The sequence below is a fragment of the Hypanus sabinus genome, chromosome 25 (assembly GCF_030144855.1).
Source record: "Hypanus sabinus isolate sHypSab1 chromosome 25, sHypSab1.hap1, whole genome shotgun sequence".
NCBI lineage: Eukaryota > Metazoa > Chordata > Chondrichthyes > Myliobatiformes > Dasyatidae > Hypanus > Hypanus sabinus.
The window spans coordinates 28,824,788-28,849,924 of NC_082730.1; the positions used below are offsets into that span (position 1 = coordinate 28,824,788).

A 25,137-nucleotide genomic window follows, 5' to 3' on the forward strand; every position below is an offset into this window, starting at 1 on the left:
ATATAATGTTTGAAAAGGTCATCTTGACCTTTTTCCACAGTGCATGATAGCATTCAGAGATTTCTTTCCGCAACAAAAAGTCTTGATGTGATTTTTAACCTGGGCTTCAGCTCAAAGTCATTTTGTGGTGAGATCAGTTCTTACTCCTGTTAATTCCTCATTATGAGTATTCAGGAATGGATTTATTACCCAATCTGCAATTCAGATCAAAAGAATATCCTGAAATATCTCTGACATGTCTTTATGCAGCTCACCCAGGTGGATACAGTGTCCCTGACGATCATTGTCGAGTAGCCTTTCTTTCTCTTCCAACACCAAGAGGCTCAGAAATCAGAAAAGGTCACAATGCCTAGTGTTGTACTTAACTAGAATTAACTTGAACAGAAAGTGGATGACTGATTTTTCTTTGATAAGATTCATATCATTTCCTAGCAATTGAAGATTAATTTCATTAAACATTGTGAATAATTCTGACAAATAAGCAATGCCATGCCTAGTATTCTTGAGTTGATTACTCAGTGAAGCATTTGAAACTTCAAAGATTTTATCATCATTTCAAAAAGCCCAATTTTTTTTTCAGGTAGTTTCTTTTTAAGAGCCACCTGACTTCTGTGCGCAAAAGCAAATATTCAAACTGCTTGTCATTCTCAAGATAAAACTCTCAAAATAGTTGAGAATCAAGAGCATGGGGCTTGATTTTATTTACCACTATGATAACAGTGTTTAAGGGTTTGTGCAGCCCATCACTTAAGTTTTTTTGTGTGATAAGATGTTGCCTGTGAATTATGCAGTGAATAGTAAATATGTTAGATTCATCATTGTTTTAAAGGAAGTAATAACCCCACAGTGGCATCATGTCATTGATAGTGCAAACACAAGAGATCTCTTACTATCTTTTCTTTCAGCTAGTCCTGACAAAGGGTTTCAGCTCGAAACATCGACCGCACTTCTTTCTATAGATGCTGCCTGGCCTGCTGTGTTCCACCAGCACTTTGTGCTGGTTTGGTGTCACATTTGGTGTCATTGATAGTGCCCCATTTGTTGCATAAGTAAGAACATTAGTGAGACTCATTGAAAAGTTGCTCAACAAACCAAAAATTGCCTCCCTCTTCATATATGCTTCTGGTTCTAGTTCCCCTGAACCATGCTTTAATCTTTTATGGAGAAAACATTACCTGGAAAAGTAGACTTGTCCAACTGCAGAGCAAACTGTTGTGCTAAGTATGTTGCACAATGTGTCTTCTATATTCTCAGACATTTCATTTATTTGCAGCTTCAGTAGAATCACTTTAATCATTTCCCTGGTGACTTATGCAAAACCATACTCAGAAACCCCTTTACTACTCACAGGATCAATTGTTTTCCAATTGTATGGGGCTTTCTAAATTTAGCAATGAGCAATGAAATATTATGTGAAGCATGCAGACCAGGACTGTTTTGTTGTGAGGTGCTGGTAAACATGTTTTGAAGTGCTTTACATTTCTGAAAGTTTACACAAAGAGGCTGAAAAGCAGTTAACTTTTTATTTGCTTCATTGGAGTGTATTCTCTTTAAAAGTTCAAGGTGCTGGGATGGTTTCATAGCCTCATTTGATGAAAATGTTCTCACAAACAGATACATTGGCTGCTGTTGGTTGCTTGGTGCTGATATAAATCCATATTTCAGGTTCTCCACACTAAAATGTCTGCACTTCTTTTCAGTTTGGTCTGTTTCTGCCACTTACGTTATTATTTAATGACCACGGTCAATCTCGTGTTGTCTAAGTCCAACCTCAAGCACTGCAGTTATCAATGATCAGGCAAAAACTGAAGGTATATACAATGGAGCAGTGATATCTCAGTTGGGCCATGGGCTAAAGATATGCAGTCAAGACCAGTCAAAAGGGCCGATTCTGAACTTTACCCCTTGCATACCATACCCTAATTCACAAGAATTGCATCATTGTGTGATTAAAGTATGGGAATCATACTAGCTAACACTGTACTACAGTAGTGAATGACAATAATGCGCAGGCAGGCCCAGAATTAACAAAATTTTTTCAGTCCAGATTTTTCATGCCATCTGAAGTACAGAAGTGTCACTTTGCTTTTTAACAACTATAACATGCTTCGAGCAAAGTCCAAATGGATGGTATGTTAACAAGAGATAAGTTGATTATGTGATCATTGCAATCAATTATGAAGTACTGAGGATGGAATACTTATAATAAATAATTTATCTCTTAACTTAAACCTGTATTCTCTCAGCTGCCCTCCCCCCTTGCTACCAACCACCCCTCCACGGCCTCTGGGGGTCAATATTGCCCACTTTGTGAACTGCTGATCTACGGTGACATATATCTGGATGTGTCATTGGACCTAAAACACTGAATGTTTTATTTTTGTAACATAAAAATTTGTGGATTCAAGAATCAAGTGCATTTATTATCAAAGAATGTATAAGTTATACAACCTTGAGAATTGCTTGTTCACAGGTAGCCACAAAGTAGGGAACCTGAAAGAACCAATTAAAGAAAAGAAACTGAAAGACCAACACTTGATGCATGAAAGAAAAAAATACAAACCATGCAGACAACTGAAGTGAATTCCAAATCAAAATTGGGTCTTCAGACCTGGATCCCGGAGCAGCCTGGAGTAGGCCCAAAGCCTCGCTTATCAATTCATCATATTAGTGATCATGGAGCACAACAGCTGGGACAATTTTCATAGCCTTAGTGCCATGGAGATGACCATCATGGAGAACGAGCAAAATCAGCTGTTGTGCTGACCAACACCCTGTTTTTTTCTGACTATCTGGGCCAGTGTTTAAATTGACCAAACAACAGAACAGCAAAAGTCTCTGGCACCCTGGAGAGAGGGGTGAAGGTTGCAGAGAGTGAACGAAATCAGTTCTCATCTCTGATCTGAGCCCGTGTTTAAATAGTCTAAATAGTGCATTGTATCTACACTAGGACCTGGAAACCACTGCTGTGATAGGCTCCAGGCCTACACTATGTTGTCCAGTGATTTGCTCCAAGCTCTGATTTCATTGCCCTGCCTGAAGCTGCTTTCAAGCTCTTCAACTCAGCTCGATGCCCAGAGCAATCCAACCTTACACCTGGGCCATTTGTAGAGGCACCGAATCTCATCTGCCTGGGCCCCAATTTTTCCTTTCAGCAGAGCAATCCCACCTCACTCCCCGGCCAGATGTGTGGGTATCAGAACTCCATCTTCAACACACCTTCTTGGCTCATCCCCTGAACTAGCCCTGCTATTGCTCACCCCTTGCTGTGATCGCTTAACACAATTTACCTCAGAAAAGGTATTTTTTGTGATGTTTTTAGTTGGATTTCTTAGCTTTTTGATTACCAGAAATTTGTCGGACACGTTCGGTAGTGCCACCTTAACCGGAATATGGAAGTTTCATCTGCAGCTTTATAAATAAACACAGATTAAATGTAGCTGCATCTCATGATGAAAAATCAATGCACACTGCCATTCAGATGTAAGTTCCTCGTAAGGTAGTGTCAAGTTATGCCTGTTAGGGCATTTTTCAAACATAAGGCTTAAAGGGGAGCAGATCAATCAGGTTTCTTATACTTTGGCTTTTCACATAATTGATTGCCCCTTTTTGCAATACTGATACTCAGGTAAGGCTGACAGTGACTGCAAAAGGAAAGTCTACTTTGTAGAGAGGCTTTGGCATCATCAGGTGGCCCTAACATCATTCAGGGAGATCTTCTTAGCGCTGGACTGAAGTCACTGTTATTTGAAGGAAAATAGGACAATCAATTTATAGAGGGCACAGACACTTTTCAACTGCATTGAATTCTGAGCCTGTATTCTTTATGGCGACAAATAGCAGGTTGCTCACCTACTGTCACAGTTTATTTTTTGAAGGCAAAAGGTCATTAGCTCAGAGATCAGAGAGGCCTGCAGAGTTAGGAAACTTATTGTGGGAAATACATGGAACTTAAGTTTCTGAAAAATCAGGTTGGATTCTTACCATAACTCTTGTCTTCAAACCTCCTCCATGCTTCTTTCCCTTCTCAGTGAAAAAATGGCAAAGAGCTCATTTTGCTAAACTGCGGTCTAGAGGCTTGTAGGCCTAATAGTGTTCAAATGTGTTTGTTGGAAAATGTGAGAGGAGGTTGTCACTTAGCAATTTAAGTTTACAAGACATGACAGTGGCACAACGCTTTATAATACCAGTGTCCCGGATTCAGTTACCACTGTTGCCTGTGAGGAGTTTGTACGTTCTCCCTATGACTGTGTGGATTTTCTCCCACAGTCCAAAGATGTACCAACAGATAGGTTAATTGGTCATTTGTAAATTGTCCTGTGATTAGGCTAGGGTTAAATCGGGGGTTGCTGGGCGGCATGGCTCAAAGAGCCAGAAAGGCCTATTTGCGATGTATCTCAATAAAATAAAAAATAAATAAAATAAATACTCAAGAAATTATACTGTGAATATCAGAATTGTACTTTGTTATGCAAAGCATCAACAGAAGTTGTGCTTTGGTTGGTTTTAATAAGAATTGGGATCTCCTTGCACATGGTAGTGATGTTTTGTCAGAATGATAAACCAATGATTCATTGCATTAATTAGATTATATTTCTAATAATACTGCATATGATTTAGTGCCCAAATGTTGGTGTGATAAATTTGTCAGCCACAAAGAGAAAAATCACATAGCATTTCATCTGTTTAATCATCAACCCTTACATACCAGCTTTGCAGTGAAAAAGGCACTACAGCATCTCTTTCACCTCAGACAGTTGAGGAAGTTTGGTATAGACCCCCAAATCCCAAGAACGTTCTACAAGGGCACATTTGAGAGCATCCTAACTGGCTGCATCACTGCCTGGTATGGGAATTGTACCTCCCTCAATCGCAGGATTCTGCAGAGAGTGGTGCGGACAGCTCAGCACATCTGTAGTTGTGAACTTCCCATGATTCAGGACATTTACAAGGACAGGTGTGTAAAAAGGGCCTGTAGGATCATTGGGGACCCAAGCCATCTCAATCACAATCTATTCCAGCTGCTACCATCCAGGAAGCGGTACCACAGCATAAAAGCCAGGACCAACAGGCTCCGGGACAGCTTCTTCCACCAGGCCATCAGACTGATGAACTCACGCTGACATGAGTGTGCTCTATATTATTTTGACTGTTCTATTTATTATAAATGATTATAAATTATTATGATTGAACATTGCACGTTTAGATGGAGATTTAATGTAAACGTTTTTACTCTTCATGTATGTGAAGGATCTAAGAAATAAAGTCAAATCAATTCTTTATACTGGTAGAGAAGCTTACGCTTCTGAAATATTCTTCTTACATGATGAATTCAACAACATTGGACAGAAGAGGTAGAAATAGAAAACAAGTAAAGCTCTACTAGTGGCAATAATATGGTATTAGTTGTCAGAAGTTAATTCTACACACCTCAGACTGGAGCCTACATATCAACAGGACAATCTGTGTCGATTTTTCATCAAAGTAAGATGCAGTTAAGTTGAATGGATCAGTCTGTCTAATTATAAAATTAAACATAACTCTTTTAATGCTGTTGACTTGTGAACATTAGCACGAATTCTACACTTTGCTTCAAAATCAATTTATGCGATCATGTAACATTTGTCTGTGCAGTAGCTTACTTTGGCGTTTGCTAATTATTCCTTCAACAAAGCTACCCTTCCTTAGTGTCCAATGAAAAGTCACCCTATGTACCTAAATCTACCGAGGAAGGAGTTGGAGATCATGCTGAATTCACAACTTCCGACAAAATACAACTGAATCAAGTTGGAGATGCTTTATAGGTGTGGCAGCCACACTGGAGAAACACAATTAACATTTCAGGTTGACCCTTTTGGTTTTGAACTACATTTACATTGTCTTTAAGCAAAACTCAAAATGAAACAAGCTCATTTGTTACTTTATGCAATGGTATTTCCAAATGGCTGAGAGAATTGTTTTACCTTCAAAGTCATAGAATGAATGTGCATACTGCTTTTTATCTCCCCACACTTCTGGCACACATATGCTGCTACCTCCTGTATTGTTTTATTTATGTCAACATTTTACCTCAAATGTCCAACCTGCATCATACACAAATAAAGTGGATGTGCTGAAGGAAGCACAATGGGCATAGAACTTGAAGTTAATCCATATTTTAGAAGCCAATGTAAATTATGTTAATTGGTAAGTAATATAATGAGCTAAATTAGAAAAAAACCCATAAAATTGTTTTTCTAAGAGATTCCTCCTTAATAAAAAAGAACATGTTCTTTGGAGTAATGCTTTATTGAAGTCAGTTTGTTGCGCATTTACAAAAACAATATCAATCAAAAAACCTGCTGCTTAGAATTTGTCAACCTCATATGATGCTTCACTTTTGATCACAGTCTTTGAACAGTGGAAACTACAGTATGCCTTTACATGTAAAATTTCTGCTTCATAGCAAACATAACATCACAGAGGAGAGCAAGCTGACCCGTCCTTTGCAAAAATGACGTTAAAATATGAATCATGACTTTGTACATCGGGCAATAAATGAATCTCAGAAAGTTAGTTGAGAGATGCACCAGCTTTGTATATTTAATGGGAATTTTTCTGCTAATTTGTTATTTAAATCATTTAGTTTAAGATACCTACCTTCATCTTTTCTAATTAATGTTTTATATTTAGGAGACAGAGAGAAGGAACAAGAGTACTTGGCTCAATGAATCTATATTTTTCCTTACAGGTAACCTAAAAGTTCTAATTACATAACTTGTGCAGCTCCTACGTCTCTTCATAACTTTTCCCTTCACCCATTCAATCTGATTTTGAATTTTGAGGAAAAAAATTCTGTTCTAAGCAGCAAATCTGAATGGAAATATTTTCCCTGTGTTTAAGAAAAGCATCACCTGCATTCAATTTTAAATAACGTACTGTAACTACTCCAAGCATTCTCTTGTTATGCTTGATCCATCCTTTCATAACTTTAAATACTTGTGTTATCTTCAAATCAGTATCATTCAAATGAAAGCAAATATAATTAATTGATTTTGTTGTATTTGCAATTTTTCATGCTAAGAATATGCGTCATGTTGTCCGTAACATGTAATTTTGTTCAGTTGTTTGGATTCCACTGCTGTACTCATAAAGAATCTGTTCTCAGTAGTACATTCTAATATTCTGAACACATATACTATCTAAACTGAACTTGGATTCCAAAATGTGGCTCTTTTTGACTCACTATATACTTTCAGATTTGTGATGATTGCCTAAACTGTCTCCACCAACCACTTCCCTTTTCACAGTATTTTCCATGGGAGATGCCACAACTTCTCTTTTACCTCATTCTTTCTCACCATCCAAGGATCCAAACAGACCTTCCAGCGATTCACTGGCACTTTTGAAATTTAGTTTAATGCATTCTGTGCTCACAATGGTAAGAGTAAGCAAACACAGAATGGGTGGCTGCTTTATAGGTCACTTCTGTTCAAGCTGTTAGGGTGACCCAGGGCTTTCATTCACTGTCACTTTAATATTCTTACCTCACTAAGTCTCTCACTTCCATCTCATACGTTTAATGGTGCCCAGTGTAAGCTTGAGGAAGAACACCCCTGGATATATTACAGCCACTGTGATTTAACAATTTCAGGTATTCACCCACTTTTCTCTCTCGCTCCACAGATTGAGTATACCCTTCTATTTCAATTTGTCCCATTTACTTCCTTTCTCAAAGGAGTCTTAAAATAATTGTTAACTTGGCAACACTGGTCCAGAACCATTATAAGATATTCTGTTTGTATGCCCCACACTCCCCCTCTTTGACCCAAAATAATGATTCTGTTTCTCTCCGCACAGAGATTGCATTAGAGCAGGGGTGGGCAAACTTTTTGACTTGAGGGCCACAAAGGGTTCTAAGATTTGACAGGGGGGCCGGACCAGGAGCAGTTGGACGGAGTGTTTTGGTAATACACCTCATAAGAGAAAATAAAATATCATGGGATATGTAGAAAACATGTGCTTTAATTTCAATTGAAAATGAACAAATGCATTACAACAAAATATCTGTCTTTGAAGTCCCATGGTATTTAGCTATTTATTGAAATGACTTTTAAAACACTGAAAATTAAATGAATAAAATACAGCTTTTTTTAATAGTAACAGTTATTATTTTAAAGCACTGAAAATTCTGTTATCCTTCAAGATATTATCATCATCACTCTCCTCCTGACTGTCTTTATTTCAAAAACGGTAGGAGATGCAGGTCTACTTGTCCTGCTCCTTCTTATTCAATTGTTCCCTGTGCCAAAACTCAACAACGACCCGCACAATGACAGAACAGTGAGTGCGCGCCGGTATGCGGAGCTCTGTGCTCGCAAATCCCTGCAGGCTATCTCTCTTAGCCGGAACGCTGGCTAATTGTGAGCCGGTTCGGATGTGCCAGGAAACGGGTCGCCATAAGGTCACAAAGTAAAGCGCAAATGTGGAGTAATACTCTGCACCTCAACAAAGGTCAATGTATATACAGTGCGTCATCTATTGGGAAAACGCCAGAATTGCAGGGAAAAAACGTTAACAAGGTTTATTAATATAATTTCATCAAGTTCTGCGGGCCGGATTCAAAAGCTTAACGGGCCGCAGTTTGCCCATGCCTGCATTAGAGTAATCTAAGATATACTTAGGGTAAAATCTAAGGTACCTTGTCTGATGTTGTTGATAGTTTTATAGTTTTGTAATCCCAACAGTTGCAGGAGTCACATTTAGACTTTTTGTAGATATAATCTCAAGTCTGCAGAATTGAAGTAAAGTGCCTCCTGTAACATGTACTATTGTACTTTTCTGTACCACTGTCATGAAGAGGTAGGAACAAGGGTACTGTAGTGAATGGGAATAACCTCCAGAGGTCATAGTTTGTTCAAGTTGAAGGTGGACTCATTTACTGACGCTGCCATCATTTACCTCAGAGTAAATATCAAAGGAAGGTGAGATGGCTTCATTGCTACTTTAACATATTTGGTTATTGCCTCAACAGTAATATCCTGCATGTTGTTTGTGGAAGTATTATCCTTATATATGAAGTAGTCGAAGCCTTGTTCTTGTGAATTGTCAAGCAAAAATATCAAAGTCATTTTTGCACTGATGGCATCTTCCATCGCACGCTTGTGAACATAATTTATGGTAGCACCAACTAGATGTCACTCCTCTGTTTCTGAATACATTTGGCCATTTTTACTGTACAAATTACATTAAATTATTCACAGTTGCGAACAGGCTATGTAAAATAATGAGATGGAAAACCAATTATCATCCTCAGAATGCGATTGGCACCCAAACAGAAGTGCTTAAATTTCTTTACATGCTGTTCATTATTCAGTGATGTGCTTATGGAAAGATTAATCAGGGCAGTTTATGCTAGTCACTATCAGCCCAGTCATATTGCTCGAATATTTTCTGTCCTTTGGAAAATTCTGAAAAGAAATTTAAAGAACTACATCAATTCTGACAGGATTACTAAATCTTCTTTCCTCACTTTAAAACATATGGACCTTTAGCTTTAAATAAAACACAACCCACACAGAATGCTGGAGGAAGTCTGCAAGTCAGGCAGCATCTTTGGAGGGGAAAAGACAGCCAATGTTATTGAGCCAAGACCGTTCACAGCATTTTGTCTGTGTTGCCCAAGATTTCCTGCAGAATCTCTTATGTTTACAACATTTACAAAATGTTTACAGTGTTTAATTTCTACCTAAGGATACCTTATGGATTTTGGAAAAATTCTTACTGATTTATTCCTGGAAATGTGAGGAAGATGTTGAGGTTGACCATTCTTTGATGATGTTGAAAAGGGGCAGTATCCTATACCGTAGCTCATCTGAGGTGTACCTGATGAATATAGTAATATTAATTTAGTCAAAGGTAGCACATGATAAATCAGACGAAGTTAATAAACGGGTGCTTTTAATTTCTGAAACTGACTTATGCAGCAATAATGTGGAAACCTGCAGAGCAGGATGCTTCAATATAACCAGAGTGATAGTGTGGGAATAAAATGTCAAGCTATAAAGTTAATGAAACCTTCAGTGTTCTGTAGAAACTGAAATATAGCAGTGCTAAAATCAATGCATTATGACAATGTGGTTATCAGTTATAACAGTCTTTCATTGCACAGTCCATTTACTGCTGATAGTGCACCCTTGGTCCATCTGTAGCTTTGATATTGGAATAGATAATGGATGTAGTTATGATGAGATCATATTATTATGAGGATGCCTTCAAACTTCGACGTGAGACATTATCTCTGTTTCTGTTTCCACAGATGCTCATTGTCCTCGTGAGCATTTCCAGCATTTTCTGCTTTTATTCACCTTCTGCCTTCACCTGAATATATTAGCTGAAAGGAATGTTCAGACAAACTTTGATTATTTTCTCTGGAGTTGTGGAAGCAGGAATTTGACTTGATAGAAGTATATAAAATTGTGAGAAATATATATATAAGGTAGATAAAGTCTTTTTACCCAGAGTAGAAATGTTAAATACTAGAGAGCATAGGTTTAAGGGGTGGGGGGGGGGGGGAATGGGGTTGGTGGTGGAATGCTTGAAGGATGTTTTTTCACAAAAATTGGAGGGTAGATTTTTTTTTTTGCACGGGGACTGATACTTGCCTGGAATGCACTGTCAGTGAAAGTGGTAGATGTAGATACTTTAAGAGGCATTTAGACAGATGCATGAACGGACAGAAGATAAAGGGATATATGCCATTTGCAGGGAGATAGAATAAGTTTAGGTAGCATCATGTGGTGTTATGAAGGACCTGTTCCTTTACATTCTATGTTCACCAGCTCAAACAGACTATGGACCTTCATTAACTTATTTTCACTCAAAATAGTTCATCACTGTTTATCTATATAACTACTGCTTACATTTAAAAAAATAAATAATATTATCTCTCATCCAACTTGAAAAAAAATCTCTTCTAAGTTCAAAATACAGTATGTTTGCAGAATACACCCCTGAGATTTGTCTTCTCCACAGACAGCCACAAAACAAACAAAACCCTGGAAATAGAAACATCAACCCAACCCCCACCACATGCAAAAAAAAATCGCACGAACAGCAACAGCAGCATCAACCCTTCACACAAAAAAACCAAATTGTATAAACAGCAACAAGAACATCAACAGCCCCCCCCACCACCACTTGCAGAAAAACAACAAACAGCAACAAAGAAGAGCAAGTCGAAACACAGAATATAAAAACACAAAATCAAGAGTCCTATTGAACTACAGTCAATCCACAAACTGCATACCCAGAACATCGGTACCATCCTCTGACAGCATCAAATGAGAGTGAAACCATTTGTACTCAAGGACCTTCCCTCGGGAGCTGTGAGAGAGTGGGAGAGGGAGACGATCACAGGCAGACATCTTCCTCCAGTAGCAGCAAGTGAGAGGCTGCTAGGTTGCACAGATCACTCGTTCACCTTCCGCAATTGCCTCTATGTTTCAATCTTACTTGATGCTTTAATCGGTAAGATTGGTGAGAAATGGAATTGATTGTGGGCTCATGCCCTGTCTCTAAGCTTCTTGGCCTCAAGGCCACTTGCCTTCCAGAACCTTCTCAGAGACAGCAAAGCACCTGATTGCTCAGTCAGTCTGAAAACACACCATCAAACTGTAGATCACAGGCTTCAATAGGACCAGAACCACATTTAAAAGAGATAAAATAAGTGAAAGAAACAGTTTCGTGAACCATCTGCAAGATGTCACCTGAGGTATCATTGTTCACTAGCGCTATCTTTTCGTTATTTCTAGCATAGGCACAGCACATATAAAGTAAGAGTAGTCATTACATTTCCTGTACTACTTTATGTTTAAGGCTCTTGGGTCTGTTAACAAAGACAACACAAAATAAGTTAGGTATTTGATACGAAAATCACATTGGGTCAGAAGGTCATTTTCCTGTTACCTTGGGAGAGAATTTACACCTTTTCTGCTTAAGATGAGTGCAGGTATCATAACCTGATCGCTTACAACTGAAATGTTTTGACTTTGGTAACTTGCTGAACTTTGAATTGGTGCTCTTGTTGAAGACGAGCTGAAGGTTGATCTTTTCCTTCCATCAACCATATGGTATAAGTATTATAGGAACTTTTGGACAGCAGAGTGTCATAGTGGCTAGAGCCACTCTTTCACGGTGCCAAAGACCCAGATTCAATCCTGTGTGAATTTTTTCTGCGACCTTGTGGGCTCCCTCCAGGTGCTCTAGTTTCCTCCTACTTCTCAAGATAGGCAGGGTGGTAATTTAATTGACTTCTGTATCTTACCCCTGATGACAGGTGAGTGGTAAAATCTGGGGTTGGGGTGGGGGGGGGCGTTGTGGTTGCGAAATCGATGAAAGAAAGAACAATGGAAGTAATCAAGAATGAGTGGTTGTAGTGTGTGCAAACTTGCTGGCCAAAGGCATTGTATTTATGAATTCATGAACTAATAGATGCCAGTTGCTCTTGTTCAGAATTCTTCTAATATAATTCTATTTAACTTTCAGTTTCGTGTTCATACATGAATTATATTGTTTATTGCTCCTATGTGACATAAAACACAAAGACTTGAAAGGATTAGCCGGTGAGATTCTAGGGATTTGAACTATCAATGTCTTCAATTCTAGCTCCAGCCTTTTCAATTTGACCTCAGCTTTCTTCTGAAAACAAAATGATATAGTGCAGCAATGGTAAGCAAAAGAAATAATTGACCTGTCAATATGTAGTTTGACCTGGCATTCAACCAGCTCGTATGCTTGAGTACCGGAGGGATTCACTGCAAATAGAATCCTTCAATGTTGATGCATTCATGCTACATTTGGCAATAAGGGAGCCCAGTGTTTTCAAATATATCATCTGAGCTGGGTCTCTTGCCAGCTTTAATATGACCAACAGAAAAGCTTATGAGGCAAATGCAGATTGCCCAGATTACGGTTTGGTGGAACTTTAATTGAGAATATGATACAACTGAGTGAAGAGATTCATTGATAAATTTCCATGGGTATCCACTTTCAAAAATGACTGGACTTTATATACCTTGAAATCGTGCCATGTGTATCTTGTCCTAATTGTGATTCACAAAACGCACAACATCTTATGTGAAGGCCATGAGTATGTTATCATCTCCAAAACTGTGGAGTGCCTTGAGAATTATTTTTACTTGCTTGTATTTTCCTTTAGGGAAATGATCAATGTGGACTTTCCAAGAGCTATATTGGCCTCCATTATTCTCAGCATTTGGAATGTGTTCTAGATGTTCTTGCAAATGTTCTGCCTCATGCGGTGTGTGCAAAATTCTGTTTTACCAAAATATTGTGGGTAGAAAAACCTGTTATTGGCATGTTGAAGCATTCTTAGTGGTTCTCTCAGTCTCCAGGGACTGAAGCAAGAGGGTCATGTAGGCTGAGTGGCATTAAATAAATAAGGGTGAGAGTGTATGGTCTGCACAATTGTTATTTGGATGGTTCAGGTAGATCAATAATCATGAATCTGATATATCCTTTATCCACAATAACTGATATTAGCTGAAATATTTACATCCTCTGAATTAAGTTATAATTCCTCCTTCATATCCATAAGCTTCTTAAAAATATTCTTAAACCACCTTCATTGACCATATCTTAATGTTTGCATTTAAAGGTATTCTCAGGGACCACATAATAATTCTGCATTATCCTAGTGTGCTAGATGACGGCAATTATATAATTATCCAAACAATTTGTCCCTCGAACTGAGAGCCTTGTCTACTGGAGACAAGGCAAATAGTCGTATGTGTGATACACAGGGTTTCTCAACCTGCTTCATGCTTTGAATATGCAGCAATAAATCTCTGAAGTCAAAACTACACTCTGGTTACCAAAACAATTGCTTTAATTTCATCCAGTCCATGGTCTCTTCAGTATTTGCTCAAAAAGGCAAGCCTTGGTGGATGTATGTGTGTGTGTGGGTTAATAAATATTTAAAACTATTCTCTAGAGCCACATGATTATTCAAGCTTAATCAAAATACTTGCTACACATAGAGGCGCAACAAACGCTTTTATATTTAGGCAGTAACTTGGTGCTTGGATAGATTTAAGACCTGTCTAAGTTTTCAAAGAATAAAGATTATTTGATGCAGGCACTAAGAGGTGTCAATATATAGAACCCAGAATAGGAGCAACTGTGCAGCCACAAGGAGTCAGCTTGAATTTTTAAAGGAACTTAAAAGGATTTATAAATCCAGTGATGTAATTTACTTGCAGGCAGCTTCATGTCACAGTTAGTAGAGCTGCTGCCCCATAATGCTAGAGCCCCAGGTTCAATCCTGACCTCAGATGTTGTTTGCGTGGACTATGCACACTCTCCCTGATGATCCCCAGTGTTCTAGTTTCCTCCCACTTCCCAAAGATGTGCAGGTTGTTAGGTTAATTGGCCATTGTAAGTTGCCCTGAATGTGTGAGTGGGTGGTAGAATTTTGAAGAGAGTTTAAAGTTCAAAATGAATTTATTATCAAAGTGGATATATGTCACCACATACCACCCTCAGATACATTTTCTTGCGGGTATTCACAGTAGAACGAAGAAGCACAATAGAATCAATGAAAAACTACACACAAAGACCAGTAAACAGCCAATGTGAGTTGATAAGAATATGCGGAGAATAAGCATGGCATTAATTTATGAATATTGCAATTAGTGGTTGATGATTAGCATGGGCTCAATGGGCCAATGGGTCTGTTTCTGTGCTGTATCCTTCTATGACTACATAGTAAAATCTCCAACAGCAGACTAACACTAAAGATTGCCAATTGCATTAATTGCTCTGTTTGTATTTTCTTCGTGCTCAGGTCAAAACAAATTTCACCTGCAAATGGAGAAATGAACGGGTAAATAATGGATGCCAGACAGTATCTATATGGTCAGATTGCAGGAAAGTCCTAAATTCAAGCAGGAGCTTCCTCTCAACCAAACAGAAACATAAACCAGCTCAAGTATCGAGGTAATTTATAAGACTGTATGCCTGTTAACAGTGGTGAACCTGAAAATATGGTGACCAAAAGAACCTTAAGCTACAGTGCTTTAAGCTACTATTCATTGTGATACACTCCCAAAAGATCTCAGTATATAGTATGTATGCATGTATATCTGTCTGATCTCCTGGTGATACTTTAGAATATTTCAGACCTTTTTTTATCACAGACACAGATAAGCAACCAAGATATTTTGTATGATCCAGATATTTTACAATGTCTTTGACTTTAAATGTGCATAAAGAGCTGACTTTTCTTGGTGGCGTTGATAAATTGATGAGGATGAGCTGTAAACTGCAAATCTTCCTTAGAGGTAAATAGGCTATTTTTTTTCCAATTCAATAGATTGGTTAGTATAGGGATTAATGATCCCGACAGAACTGGTGAAGTGGAAAGCTGGGCATCCAGGCGGTCACTTACCTGGGAAGATCAAGTTGTGCTGAAACATACCTTTCTGTCAAATCAATCCAATTTAAGTAGATATAACACTCTTTCAAAGAATAATTACTTTGAAAACAAAAATGTCTTTATTTTCTTCTTTAAAATTGACTACTTAAAATAGGCATGTGTTGAGAGTTTGTTAGATAACCTATTTACAATGCACAATTGATTCTAGAGATACAAATATGAACTCTCTGGCATTAAATCTGCTTCTGGTAAATATCTCATCATTTCACTTGACTTTGAGCTTCAAAACTTGCTTTATTTTGGAACCTCTAGACTTCCCAATTGTATGTGAAAATGTGGAGCAAAGTCTAATTTTCAAATAAATTCCAATTTAATTTTACACTAGCCGGTCATTTTGTTATATTATTATGGTGACGTGCTTTTAAAAGTAAATAGAATTCATCTTTTGAAGACACAGGAGTTTGCAGATGCTGGAATCTGGAACAGAAAATAGAGCTGCCTAAGGAATTCAGCAGGTCAAGTAGCATCCGTGGTGGGAATTGGTCCGTTGATGGTTTTGTGTTGAGACACTTCAACTGAACTGAAAAAGTAGAAGGGAGATAGCCAATGTACTGTATATAGGTGAGGGGTGGGACGGGGCAAGAGTTGGCAAGGATCCTGGTGAGGAAGGACTCACTGGGAGAGGGAGCAGATGGAAGGATAGAAATAGTGACAGACTGGGAGATGATAGGTGGAGGTAATAAATGGCTGCAAATCTGAGAGGAATTTTTATTAGTTCAGAGATCTAAAGATTAGATGAGTAAATTGAGAAAAATGAAGCTTTAATTAACTTATTAATAAATCAAAAATAACTGATGAGTACATTTGTCACTTATCTACAATGAACTTTTCTAGCTGGTCAATTACATCAGTTTTTAGAGCATTCAATGTTGTGTAGAACAACAATATTGAGCTCTCGATTGGCCTTGAGACTCCATTCCAATTACTTGCCTACTCTGCAGCACTGAAGTCACATTCACGACGAGTCTATTTAGGAGTATCAATGGAAGATCAATGGAAGGGAAAACCTTAATTAGTTGGTGTGGTTTAACTGGCAGGCCTATTAATTTAAAGTTATCTGTATGATTGTGTTCTCTTTATAAAACTGAAAATGGTTTTAATGTGTCTTACAGACTAAATCTCTTTGTCCTTCTCATAAAAGTAAGTCCAGGAAATCACTCAGACCCGTTTCAAGTGCAGAATTTCCCATGAAGCAGGTGGCATCACATCTGTCATTCTGCTGTTTTGTTAGACTCTATGTGGAATTTAACAGTCGTGCGTGTGTTACGAGGATTCCTCATGATCCTACATGAAATCAGAGTTGGCATAAAGCTAGAGACACCTTTCAGTTCAATGGTTATCAGAGAACCAGTCATAGAGAATGGAAAGAGGCCATTCAGCTCAGTGTATCCATCGTGCCCAGTTGGCTATTACCTGTATTAGTCCTGTTGCATGACTCTTGTTCCACGGTGTTCTATGCCTGAGAGATTCAAGTGTTCATTTATTTTTTAATTAAGTATATCATTTTACTACGGTGTGGGAGGCAAACCTATTTCATAATTTGCATAATTCTAAGTGCTCTGAAATATTGCTAATTATTTTTCCAGGAAACATCCAACCCACGTTTCCTTCTGGATTATCTTTCATTGTTTTTGCCTCATTTATTTACAACTTAAAGCCACACATTGTCAACAGAAATAGTTCATCTTTATCTGTAACTCCCTTACAGTCAATAGCCTGGTCATTATGGCGAGCAATAGTGCTGGGTGATTGTAATTACCTCTGGATTTACAATCTGGACAATCACTTTGATTATCAATTATATTTCATGAATAACACATTCCTGTGTCAGATATGCACTTAACTCTGTCATTTCCCCGTACAAAGCTCAGTTAGATCTTTGTTGTAGAAAGTCATGTAGACTTTCCAATGCACCTGTTATTGGGTACTGACAGGAGAGCCATGCCAAGGCTTCACTGAGTCATTCCTGACCAGTAGTAAACAGACTCAGGTAGGTCCATTTTATCTCCAGGGAACCTAATTAGGATATTAGGAAATCTTCATTTCTCACCTGAACAATTCCCCCGCTCTGTTCCAGAACCTGATCCTGCAACCAGCCCAGACGGAGTACCTGGCCAACTACTAAAAATCTGTGCTGATCAACTGGATGGAGTGTTCACTGAGATATTTAATCTCTTGTTTCAGTAGTCTGAGGTACCATCAGCTTCAAGCAAGCTTCAATTATACTAGTGCCTAAGAAGAACATGGTAACCTTCCTCAATGACTATTGTCCAGTAGCACTTACATCCACAGTGATGAAATGCTTTGAGAAGTTGATGATGCAGCATATCAGCTCCTGCCTGAGAAGTGACTTGAATCCACTCCAATTTCCGTATCATACCAGAGCAACAGGTCCACAGCTAGAAACCATCTCTGGCTCCTTCCTCAACCCTGGAATATCTGGACAACAAAGATGCATATATCAGGATGCTCTTTATTGACTACAGCTCAGCACTCAATACAATTACCTCTCAAAACTAAGCAATAAATTTCAAGATCTTGGCCTTAATATGTCTCCTTGGGTAATTGGCTCCTCAAATCCCTTGCAAACCCCAGTCAGTGTGTATTGGCAACAACATCTCTTACATGAACTCCATCAGCACAGGTGCACCACAAGGCTGTGTGCTTAGACCCCTGCTCTATTCGCTTTACACTTATGGCTGTCTGGTTATGCACAACTCCAATGCCACGTTCAAGTTTGCTGACAACTCTATTACCATAGGATGAATCCAAAAGTGGTGATGCATAAAGGTGGTGAAGAATCAAAAGAGCTAAATCATATACCGTAGGAGGGAGATTGAAAATCTGGCACAAGGTGGTGTTGTGGCGGCTCATTTCCTAGCGTATGCGAACCGACTCACAATTAGATAGCCTACGGGGGTTTGCGAGCACAGAGCTTTGGAGCCTCTTCGCCATGGGGGGCCGGTTGACAGAGGCTTAAAAGTGAGGCTGAAGTTTTCGAATAAAGTTTTTCCTTCGACTGCAGTTACCGACTCCGTGTCGTAATTTTAGCGCTGTTTGTAGCACACCGCTACAATTGGTGACCCCGACGGTCCAAACGATTTTTGGACCAGAAATGACCGACGCCGCCTCTGTTCATGCGGTTTCGTTGAAACTGCCGGGTTTCTGGACACAGCGCCCGGACCTATGGTTCCAGCAAGCCGAAGCCCAATTCCACGTTCGCCGGATCACCTCAGAAGACACCCGCTACTACTACGTGGTGGGCTCCCTCGACCAGGACACAGCTGCCCAGGTCGCGGAGTTCGTACAGTCGCCCCCGGCAGACGGCAAGTACACGGAATTCAAAGCCCTGCTCCTCAGGACTTTCGGACTCTCATGGCGCGAGCGGGCTGCCCGTTTACTGCACCTGGATGGCTTGGGCGACAGACCTCCATCGGCTTTAATGAACGAGATGTTGTCTCTGGCCGAGGGACACACAGGCCTCATGTTTGAGCAGGCATTCCTGGAGCAGCTGCCCGAGGACATACGCCTGCTGCTGTCCGACGCGGATTTCAGTGACCCCCGGAAGGTGGCAGCCCGGGCGGACTTGCTGTGGAACGCCAAAAAGGTGAGCGGGGCGTCCATCGCACAGATCACCCAGCCACGCTCCCGGCAGCAAACCAGTCCAGGCCCGGCCGCAGAGCCCACTAACCCCCGGCCCAATGACCACTGGTGCTTCTACCACCAGCGGTGGGGCGCAGAAGCCCGCCGTTGCCGCCCGCCCTGCAAGTTCCCGGGAAACGCCAGGGCCAGCCGCCGCTGATGGCTACGGCGGCTGGCCATCGGGATAGCCTCCTGTATGTGTGGGATAGCAGGTCGGGACGCCGCTTTTTGGTCGATACTGGGGCTGAGGTCAGCGTTTTACCTCCGACAAGTTACGACACTCGCAGCAGGGCACCGGGTCCCCCCCTGAGGGCCGTGAATGGCAGCACAGTAAGGACCTATGGCACCCGTCAGGTGCAGCTACAGTTCGGCCCCAGCCAGTTCACGTGGGACTTCACACTGGCCGCCGTAGCCCAACCGCTTCTGGGTGCGGATTTTTTGCGAGCTCACAGCCTGCTGGTTGACCTGCCCAGGAAGAGACTGGTACACGCCGAGACCTTTCAGACGTTCTCCCTGGGCGCGGCCCAGTTGCCAGCCCCTCACCTCGGCTCCATCACGCTGTCCGACAACGACTTCACCAGGGTCCTGGCGGAGTTCCCATCGGTTCTGGCACCGCAGTTCACAGCAGCCATGCCCAGGCACGGCGTACAGCACCACATCCCGACACAGGGACCACCCCTCCATGCCCGTGCTCGGCGGCTTCCCCCGGACAAGCTCCGACTGGCGAAGGAGGAGTTCCAGAGAATGGAGGAATTGGGGATCATCCGGCGGTCCGACAGCCCCTGGGCTTCCCCCCTGCACATGGTGCCCAAAGCGACGGGGGGCTGGAGACCGTGCGGCGACTACCGCAGGCTGAACGAGGCTACCACACCGGACCGCTACCCTGTGCCGCACATTCAGGACTTTGCGGCAAACCTGCACGGCGCCCGGATCTTCTCCAAGGTCGACCTTGTCCGAGGGTACCATCAAATCCCGATGCATCCTGACGACGTCCCCAAGACGGCTCTCATCACCCCGTTTGGCCTCTTCGAGTTCCTCCGCATGCCGTTCGGCCTGAAGAATGCCGCACAGACGTTCCAGCGGTTAATGGACGCGGTGGGACGGGACCTGGACTTCGCGTTCATCTATTTGGATGACATCCTCATAGCCAGCGGCAGTCGTCAGGAGCATCTGTCCCACCTCCGTCAACTCTGCGCCCGACTGAGTGAGTACGGTCTTACAATTAACCCTGCCAAATGCCAGTTCGGACTTGATACCATCGACTTCCTGGGCCACAGGATTACTAAAGACGGGGCAACCCCTCTGCCCGCTAAGGTAGATGCGGTCCGCCACTTCCCCCGACCCACCACGGTCAAAGGCCTTCAGGAATTCGTAGGTATGGTCAATTTCTACCGCCGCTTCCTCCCTTCAGCTGCCCGGATCATGCGCCCCCTGTTCGCCCTGATGTCGGGTCCGAGCAAGGACATTACCTGGGACGAGGAGTCCGCCGCCGCTTTCGTTCAAACGAAGGAAGCTTTGGCTGACGCCGCAATGCTAGTACATCCCAGAATGGACACCCCTACCGCCCTCACAGTGGACGCATCAAACACGGCAGTCGGTGGGGTGCTGGAGCAGCTCATCGCAGGTCGCTGGCAACCCCTGGCGTTTTTCAGCAAACACCTGCGGCCACCCGAGCTCAAGTACAGTGCTTTTGACCGGGAACTGTTGGCGCTCTACCTGGCAATCCGGCATTTCAGGTACTTCCTAGAAGGTCGGCCCTTCACCGCGTTCACGGACCACAAACCGCTTACCTTTGCGTTTACGAAAGCATCCGACCCCTGGTCATCCCGCCAGCAACGCCACCTGTCCTACATCTCTGAATACACAACGGATGTCCGGCACGTCTCGGGTAAGGACAATGTCGTGGCGGATGCGCTCTCTCGCCCTACCGTTCATGCCCTTTCCCAAGGGGTAGACTTTGAGGCACTGGCAGAGGCACAGCAGGTAGATGAGGAGATTCCGAGTTACAGGACTGCAGTCTCTGGTTTGCAGCTCCAGGACTTCCCCGTGGGCCCAGGTGAGAGGACCCTACTCTGTGACGTCGCCACCAACCAGCCCCGTCCGGTCGTCCCCGCAGCCTGGCGGCGACGTGTTTTCGACTCCATTCATAACTTGGCGCATCCCTCCATCCGGACAACTGTCCGGATGGTTTCCAGCAGGTTCGTTTGGCACGGACTCCGCAAACAGGTCAGTGAATGGGCCAGGACGTGCATGCACTGCCAGACGGCCAAGGTTCAGCAGCACACCAAAGCCCCACCGCAGCAGTTCCATCCCACCCACCGGCGTTTCGACCACATTCATGTGGATATCGTGGGCCCCCTGCCAGTGTCGCGCGGAGCGCGTTACCTCCTGACTATCGTGGACCGGTTCACAAGATGGCCAGAGGCGGTCCCGCTCACCGACACCACCTCCGAATCTTGCGCCCGAGCCCTGATCGCCACCTGGATATCCCGCTTTGGTGTACCAGCCCACATTACCTCCGACAGAGGCGCCCAGTTCACCTCCAGCCTGTGGTCAGCTATGGCCAGCCTTTTGGGGACTCAGCTGCACCACACCACTGCCTACCACCCACAGTCGAACGGGCTAGTGGAGCGTTTCCACCGTCACCTGAAGTCGGCCCTCATGGCCCGCCTGCGAGGAGCCAACTGGGCGGACGAGCTTCCCTGGGTCCTTCTCGGCATCCGCACAGCGCCCAAGGACGACCTGCACGCCTCGTCGGCCGAGTTGGTATACGGCGCGCCCCTGGCCGTCCCCGGGGAGTTCCTACCAGCCCCGAGGGGGCAAGAGGAAGAACCCGCTGCAGTCCTGGGCAGACTTCGCGAGAAGCTCGGTAACCTGGCCCCCATACCCACTTCACAGCATGGGCGGCACCCGACCTGCGTACCCAAAGACCTACGGAACTGTAAGTTTGTGTTTGTACGAAGGGGCGGGCATCGGCCACCGCTGCAGCGGCCATACGAGGGGCCGTTTACGGTGCTCCGGGACAACGGGTCCACGTTCGTGCTGGACGTTGGGGGGAAGGAGGAGGTTTTCACGGTGGACCGCCTCAAGCCGGCCCATGTGGACCTGGCGCAACCGGCCGAGTTTCCGGCGCCTCGGCGCAGAGGCCGACCTCCCAAGCAGGTTCTTGCCCAGGCTGTGGACATTGGGGGGTGTATCGCCGGTTCTGGGGGGGGGTTATGTGGCGGCTCATTTCCTAGCGTATGCGAACCGACTCACAATTAGATAGCCTACGGGGGTTTGCGAGCACAGAGCTTTGGAGCCTCTTCGCCATGGGGGGCCGGTTGACAGAGGCTTAAAAGTGAGGCTGAAGTTTTCGAATAAAGTTTTTCCTTCGACTGCAGTTACCGACTCCGTGTCGTAATTTTAGCGCTGTTTGTAGCACACCGCTACAGTGTCATAACAACAACCTCTCACTTAATGTCAGTAAGACCAGGGAGCTGATTATTATCTTCAGGAGGAGGAAACCAGAAGGCCATGAGCCAGTCTTCATCATAAAATTAGTTTGGAATGGGTCAGCAACTTTAAATTCCTTGGTGTTATTATTTTGGAGGACCTGTCCTGGGCCCAGCATGTAAATGCAAGTACAAAGAAAGCACAGCAGCACCTCTACTTCCTTAGGAGTTTGCAAGGATCTGCTTGACACCTAGAACTTCTATAGATGTGTAATGGAGAGTATATTGTCTATGTAACCCCCTGGGTTGCCTCAGGCTCGCTCAGCTCGTTCTTGTCTAGGGGGAGCAGTCTTCAGCCCCGCCAAACTGGGTAATCAGCTGGTGTGGATGCTGTGTGATGTCCCCGCCTCGCCCAAAAACAGACAGTACACCATATGCGATTAAATGAGTACAATTTATAAAGGTTACTATAACTAAGTGATTAATAACGATACAGTATATATGAAGAGAAAAAAAATAAAGAAAAGGCGCCAAACTTATCAAAGTCCAAACCACTTCGTGCACAGCCGTTGGAGCTCAATTACTGAAGTCTTCTGGCCACCATTCGCTCCCCTCCGAACTCCTCGACTCGCAGCTCAGGACCCTCCGAACTCCTCGACTCTCCAAACAGCTCAGGACCCTCCGAGTGGTCAACCAAGCACATCTAGCTTCATCCCCCCCCCGTCCTCGGAGAATCTCCCGGCCTCGGACCCCCCTTTGGGGTCCGATCCTCGCCCAGCTTAGAGCATTGCGTCCTCTCTCTCGACCCCCTCGCGCCGATCTGCCCAAAAGCCCGTCAACAAAAGCTTACAGACTCAGAAGAAAGAACATTAATCCCCATTTGGTTTACAAAGGAATACCATTCTCATTATCAGTAAATTAGCATTCCTGCTAGTTAACAAAAGGAAACCCTTTCCCAACAGTAACAAAGAAAAAAAAAGAAACCCCCTTTACATCTAGATGCCTCATAGCCTATTTTGGAAACACCAAAGTTCTTGAACAGAAAATCCTACAAACATAGCGAACATAGCCCAGTCCATCATGATTAAAGCCCTCCCCACCATTGTGCACATCTGCATAAGCATTGTCACTGGAAAGCAGCATCTATCACCAGGGACCCCCACCACCCAGGACATGCTCTCTTCCAGCTACTGCCATCAGGAAGAAGGTACAGAAGCTTTAGGACTCACACCAACAGGTTAAGGAACAGTTACTACCCCTCAACCATCACGCTCTTGAACCAAAAGGGATAACTTCATTCAACATCACTTGCCCCATAATTGAAATGCTCCCATATTCTACGAACTCACTTTCAGGGACTCTTCATCTTTTTCTTGATATTTAATGCTTATTTATTTATTGCTATTATTCCTTTCTTTTTGCAATTGCACAGCTTATTGTCTTTTGCACATTGGTTGAACAGCAAAGTTGGTGCAGTCTTTCATTGATTCTATTCTGGCTATTATTCTGTTATGGATTTATTGAGTATGCCTGCAAGAAAACAAATCTCAGGGTTGAAGATGGTGACATATACATTCTTCGATAATACATTTATTTTGAACATTGAACTTCAAAGACAAAAACCCTCTATCAAAAAATAATTTCTAGACAGCTACTGGGACATAACAAAGTGTTAAAACAACAGTTAATCTGTAACCCAGAGCATGATTCAATATGCTTTTATCTCTTATTCTGATCTTCGTTACTGTTTGTTCTAGTTCTGCTGCAACAAGATCTTATCTTTGAGAATCTGTCAGAACATCGTTTTCATCCTTAACTGTAGCAACCACATTTAGGCACACAACAGATTGTTAAGGCTGTCTGTCATTTTTATTGGCTAATCTGAATCCCCACTACTGTTTAAACTGTTGCACAGCCTTCTATGTCTGAGAGATTCTGGTCCTGACTTATTTCTATCAAATGGAGCAGTTAATTGTACATAACCATACTTCACATCTCTGCTCCAGATGGAGATCAAGGTTCAACCTTCACTTATCATTTGTAGCATGTCATGTTTTGCTACAATCTGTTGGAAGAATTCAGCAGGTTGAGCAGCATCTGTGGAAGGAAAGGAATTGATGATTTGAGTCGAAACCCTACATCAGGACTGTTCCTCCAGTGTAAGCACAAGACATTCTGCAGAGGCTGAAACTCTTGACCAATACACAAAAAAATGCTGGAGGAACTCAGCAAGTCAGGCAGTGCCTGTGCAGAGGAATAAACAGTCGATTTTTAGGGCCGAGACCCTAGATCAGGGCTAGAAAGGAAGGGGGGAAGAAGCCAAAATAAGAAGGTGGGGGAGGGGAAAAATTGCAAGCTGGCAGGTAACAGGTGAGACCAGGGTGGGGAAGAGAGATGAAGTAAGAAGCTGGGAGGTATAGGTGGAAGAGCTAAAGGAATGAAGAAGGAATCTGACCAGAGAGGACAGTGGACAATGGAAGAAAGAGAAGGAGGAGATAGGTCCTCTGTGAGATTGCTTATCACTCCAGATAAAAGCATCTGCATCCTTTTGTCTCTAGGATGAAC

The 25,137-nt window shown here is 42.7% G+C and overlaps 1 long non-coding RNA gene across 1 annotated transcript in view; it reads left to right on the forward strand.

The window, feature by feature from the left end:
* Positions 1 to 25,137, forward strand: part of LOC132381290 (uncharacterized) — a 58,529-nt gene that overhangs the window by 26,375 nt on the left and 7,017 nt on the right. Inside the window, exon 2 of the long non-coding RNA XR_009507993.1 lies at positions 14,846 to 14,997. This is a non-coding gene — a long non-coding RNA (uncharacterized LOC132381290). The remainder of the gene's footprint in view (positions 1 to 14,845; positions 14,998 to 25,137) is intronic.